The following is a 6,000-nucleotide window of genomic DNA, read 5'->3' on the forward strand; positions in this document are numbered from 1 at the left end:
TTGGGCCTAACAAACCCCATCCAAAGTACCGGATGCTTTAGTACTTCGAAATTTATATCATATCCGAAGGGTGTCCCGGAATGATGGGGATATTCTTATATATGCATCTTGTTAATGTCGGTTACCAGGTGTTTACCATATGAATGATTTTTATCTCTATGTATGGGATGTGTATTGAAATATGAAATCTTGTGGTCTATTGTTACGATTTGATATATATAGGTTAAACCTATAACTCACCAAAATTTTTGTTGACGTTTAAAGCATGTTTATTCTCAGGTGAATACTAAGAGCTTCCGCTGTTGCATACTAAAATAAGGACAAGATTTGGAGTCCATGTTTGTATGATATTGTGTAAAAACTGCATTCAAGAAACTGATTTCGATGTAACATATTTGTATTGTAAACCATTATGTAATGGTCTTGTGTAAACAGGATATTTTAGATTATCATTATTTGATAATCTACGTAAAGCTTTTTAAACCTTTATTTATGAAATAAAGGTTATGGTTTGTTTTAAAAATGAATGCAGTATTTGAAAAACGTCTCATATAGAGGTCAAAACCTCGCAACGAAATCAATTAATATGGAACGTTTTTAATCAATAAGAACGGGACATTTCAATCAGAACCATACGATTTGGGTGTCCTAGTTCTAGTACCCCCTACGAGGTTTTAGTGACTGACTTGGAATTTCTTCTAGGTTAACTCCTTGTGTAGTCTCATTTGAATGAGAAATCACGTCCCTTGGTCTTGGTATTGATGTAAAACGGGATTCATCAAATATTGCATCTCTTGATTCTATAACGGTGTTAATCGAAGTAGAATTATTAGGTTCTATCACATAAAACCTATAGGCTTTGGAATGCTCAGCATATCCAATAAATATGCAATCAATACCTCTTTCACCCAAAGTTTTCCTTTTGGGTTCGGTTAATCTTACAATTGCCCGACAACCCCAAACTCGCAAATAATGCAAGTTTGGTTGCTTCTTGTACCAAAGTTCGTAAGGAGTCGTGATTCCTTTGTTATTGGGAACTCTATTCAAAATGTAGCAAGCCGTTAACATGGCTTCTCCCCAAAAACCGTCACTCAAACCAGAATAGGACATCCTGGAATTAACCATTTCCTTGAGAGATCTATTTTTCCTCTCTGCTACACTATTTTGTTGTGGTGTATAAGGAGCTGTAGTTTGATGGATTATCCCTACAGACTGGAAATAGATCGGATCATAATACTCACCACCTCTATCAGTGCGTAAAGTTTTAATTAAACCATTTTGTTGTAATTCCACTTCAGTCTTATAGATTTTAAACTTGTCTAATGCCTCATCTTTAGTATGCAAAAGATAAACATAACAGAACCTAGACGCATCATCTATAAACGTGATTACATACTTCTTATTACCTAAAGAAGGTGTAGCATGAAAATCACAAAGATCACTATGAATTAGTTCTAAATTCCAAGATTTCCTATTTATGGTATTAAAAGGATGTCTCGTAATTTTATTCAACACACATGTATTACATTTGTCAATACACTTTTCAAAAGTCGGTACTAAATTCACTTTAGACATGTTTTTCATTCTTCTTTGATGTACATGTCCTAGTCGAGCATGCCATAAACTATAATCATTTGAATTAGAACTAATCATGCAAGCAGAATTATCAACAACAGGAACATTCTTCTGATTCAACATAAACATACCATTATTATAGTATCCAAATCCAATAAACATGCCACCCTTCGACAAGATATACTTGTCGGATTCAAATACTTGTTTATAACCACACTTATTTAATATAGGATTGGAAATCAGATTCTTTCTCAACCCAGGAACATACATAACATTATTTAAAGTAATTGTCTTATCAAAACTAAATTGTAAAACAACATCCCCACGACCAAGGACAGGAGTGACTGATTCGTTCCCCATGTGAAGCACATCATCATCAGGTTGAAATGTCTTAAACCAACAGCGATCTTTACATGCATGACATGTGGCCCCGAAATCAATCCACCACGCTATGTTATCATCCTGCACATAAAATGCTTCAGAAATATGTGATACATAATTCTGAACAGAATTTATAATACAATCAAAATTCTGACCTTGGTTAGGAACTTGGTCCTTAGACCCGTTTCCTGAACCCGAACCGCTTGCTCCATCCTTGTTCTTTTCAACACGACATTCTTTCTTAAAGTGACCAGGTTTGCCATAAATCTAACAAGATAGAGATTTCTTATCCTTCTTGTTGGAACCATCGTTGTTCCCTTGAAACTTACATTTCTTTCCATTGAACTTTTTGTTGTTTTTGTTCCCACGTTTACCATCCTCAATCATGATAACAGAGGATGATGCAATGTCCTTTTCTTTAGTCTTACCACCCTCTTGATCCCGTATTGATTCCTCAATACGTAGGGTGCCTCCCAATTCAGTCAAGGACAATTATTCTTTCTTATGTTTCAACATGTGTTTGAAAGTCTGCCATGATGGTGGCAATTTGTCTATAATTGAAGACACTGAAATGGATTCATCCATTTTCAGATTGTGTTGTGTAAACTGTCCCAAAATTCGAAGAATTTCGTGGAACTGTTCCATAACAGGCCTTGAATCCACCATTTTGTAATTATTGAAATTACTCACAAGAAACTTCTTACTCGAAGCATCTTCGGCCATGTATTTGGATTCAAGCGAATCCCATAGTTCCTTAGCAGTTTCTACAGATTGGTAAACATCAAAAAGAGCATCAGACATACCATTTAGAATGTGGCCACGATAGATGAAATCATCATTATCCCACTTGTTTCTTCTCCTGAATTGATCCAGAGTTGCATCCTCAGGAAGTTCTGGCATGGGGGTGGATAGAACATGAACAACCTTCAACGTTGTTAACAGAAATCGCATCTTCTATTGCCATCTACGAAAATTAACCCCTTCAAATTTCTCCAGTTTTGCAAACTGCCATGTCATCTCTTTCACTGTTTCCCCAGACATGATTACAGACTAAATACTTTATAGATTTGTTAGAAATCGGGTATGAATTGACTGCCGAATTCGTTCTTGAATCGTGTAATCACTATCTCTATAAAGTATTTCGACCCTACGATTGCCATGGTTGCACGAAATCTTTACAGGGATCAAACAAGAACGCAAACAGTGTTCTGGGCAACGAAATCACTGATCAAATTGTTAGAGAATATATGTGTGTTTCTGTTGGTTTAATGAATGCAGAATGAATAAACAAAAAACGTCCATAAACTGATATAGGATAACAGTTAAACCGAAAGGGTGTAACCCTTCAATTTTGGCGGGAAAGTCGGTTATACCAAAAGGCATACCTGTTCGCTGACACTTATTCGAGCCCCGCGAGGGGCGCTGCCCCCTCGACCCCTGCCCGCTCACCTGGGAGCGGGACCCTAGCCAGGGGCGCTGCCCCTTGGACCCCGCAAGGGGCACAGCCCCCTTGACCCCCGCATTTTGCGCGACAGTTAGCAGCCAACTCTTACGGGCGTGTACTCCACACTCTCCGAACCCGTTGGTAAGTATAGCTAGCTAACACCTGCATTCAAGTAAATCGCAACTAACTAAAATGTACGTTGGATGACACTAAAATCACCAACAAATCCCCCCCCCCCCCCCCCCATTTTAGTGTAATCCTTGATTTACTAAAATAACTAAACAAACAGAACAAACTAATGCATAAATGGAAATGTTCGTGAAGAATTGAATTTCCACTTAGTATAATATTTACGAGAATTCCAAAATCAGGGTGTTCACGAGGAATTGAACCCTTCAATTCATATGAAAACTATAAAATAATATACACATCAGTTTCTTACATATCCCTAAGACAATCTTGACACTATTATAAGCCATGTGTCCCAATCCTTCAGTGAACATATTGGCAGCTAAGTTCAAAGCTCCATTGAAGCGGCAAAACTTCATGCTCACATAGGTAGTCCTTTTACATATTGCACCTGCATATGCAATTTTTCAAAAGAACTATTAAGAAGAATAACTTCAACCTAACTCAACTTGCAGGTCTAAACACATATTTTGGGATCATAATTTTATGTGTTTCAATCTTCAGAAAGTAAGCTTACCTCATTGAATTCAGCTTCTAGCGTTGTACTAGAAGGGAATTGGGCGTCTCACTTTGGAAGATCTATGTGAACTTCAATCCCACTCCAATAGCTGACTTGTGCACTAAGTCTCGGGCTAACGCTTTTGTCAATTGATCCGCTAAGTTTTGTTGTGATCTAATGAAACTTACGGATATCACTCCATGTGAAATAAGCTCGCGACCCCCACATTTTGCGCGACAGTTAGCAGCCAACTCTTACGGGTGTGTACTCCACACTCTCCGAACCCGTTGGTAAGTATAGCAAGCTAACACCTGCATTCAAGTAAATCTCAACTAACTAAAATGTACGTTGGATGACACTAAAATCACCAACAAAAATAAAATAAAAAATTAAGAAATTACCGATCGCAACACACCAAACTTCTCACGATCCAAAATAAATTCCTTCATCTGAGCAGTTCTAGGATTATGCATCCACATAGTAGAATCCATCAACTGCACACCATTTAATTCACACGCTTCCACAATTTGATCATAATCACCAACATTTAAAGCAACAGGTTTCTCAAGTAAAACATGTTTCTTTTTCTGGGCAGCAACAACAGCCCATTTGATGTGAAGACTAGTAGGTAACGGTATGTAAATAGCATCAACATTAGGATCATCCAAAACGGCGTCGTAACTGCCATAGATTTTGGCACTTTCAGGGAAGTTGTTGAAAGCTGCAAATTTGGTTGCTTTTTCATGTGATCGGCTACCAATGGCGTAAATGGTTGCGTTTGGTGCAAGTATGATTGCACGTGAGAGTTTTCTGGCGATATCAGTGCAGCCTAAAATTCCGAATTTGATTTGGGGTTGTGACATTTTGGATTTGTGTTTGAGGTACGTTTGTGAGAACTAAATAAGTATGTTTATGTGTTTATATTGAATGCTAAAAGATTATAAAATTTGTTAAGACAGTAATGTGTTTGTTTTAAGTCATTCTATTAAGAAGTGTTGTGATTGTGATTGTAATCAAAGATTCCTAGAATTCATCAATCATGTAAGCAAAAGCCATTTATATACTAATACATTACTAACTATAAAAAGACCAGCCGCGCGTTGCCGCGGCGCATTTGGTACTACCTTTTTGAAAGTGTGAATGTAGTTGTTGGCATTACCATATGGAATTACATTTATATTAGCAAAGTTAACAAAAGAGTAGCTTGCAGAAGAGGGGCATTACATACATTGTAGCTGTAAATATGAACTGCCATATATTAGTAGGCTAAGCTGTCATATGACCCACCATATGAAAAACGAACTTACAAAAACAGTTGATGCTGTCTTCAATTCAAATAGATCGTCATAAGATATTGAGTTAAATCGGTGACATTCCATTCGTGAGATACTAACTTATATTTCTCAACATACTTCTGAATACCAATGTTGGGGATTACTAAGTAATTACCCTCCAACTCAATTTTCTCAAAATCATGTCTGAGAATTTTATTGAAACCTACAGCTATTTTGTTGCTCTATATAATTTTTCCTAATTGAGAAATTATTAATATGCTTTCTCACCTCCATTCCTGAAGTGCAGCATACAAAGATTATATAGTATATGACTGATAATTATGAGTAATTTTAAAAATTTAACATTGTGGAAGACCTTGCATACATTCATTGCATATCGTAATAAGTAATTAAGCCAAAATTATAAAGATTAAATATGCAGTACTTGTAGATGGCCAGAACACTTATTTTGACACTTTAACTGAGTCTTGTATGCAATCTACTCTCCAACCGCTTATACTAATTGTCATTAGTTTTTTGGTCGTTTTGGGTTTTAATAATTGTCGCTTCAGCTTATACGATGTCATCTTAATTTTTCTTAAAAAATCACCTTCTCTCTGTTGGAGATATGGAGAACT

At 36.6% G+C, this 6,000-nt stretch overlaps 1 pseudogene; it reads right to left on the reverse strand.

Moving 5' to 3' along the window:
* LOC139873450 (uncharacterized oxidoreductase At4g09670-like) overlaps nucleotides 1-4,951 on the reverse strand; it is a 48,516-nt pseudogene extending 43,565 nt beyond the window's left edge.
* Nucleotides 4,952-6,000: the final 1,049 nt, after the last annotated feature.

The sequence above is a fragment of the Rutidosis leptorrhynchoides genome, chromosome 10 (genome assembly GCF_046630445.1).
Source record: "Rutidosis leptorrhynchoides isolate AG116_Rl617_1_P2 chromosome 10, CSIRO_AGI_Rlap_v1, whole genome shotgun sequence".
NCBI classification, from domain to species: Eukaryota; Viridiplantae; Streptophyta; class Magnoliopsida; order Asterales; family Asteraceae; genus Rutidosis; species Rutidosis leptorrhynchoides.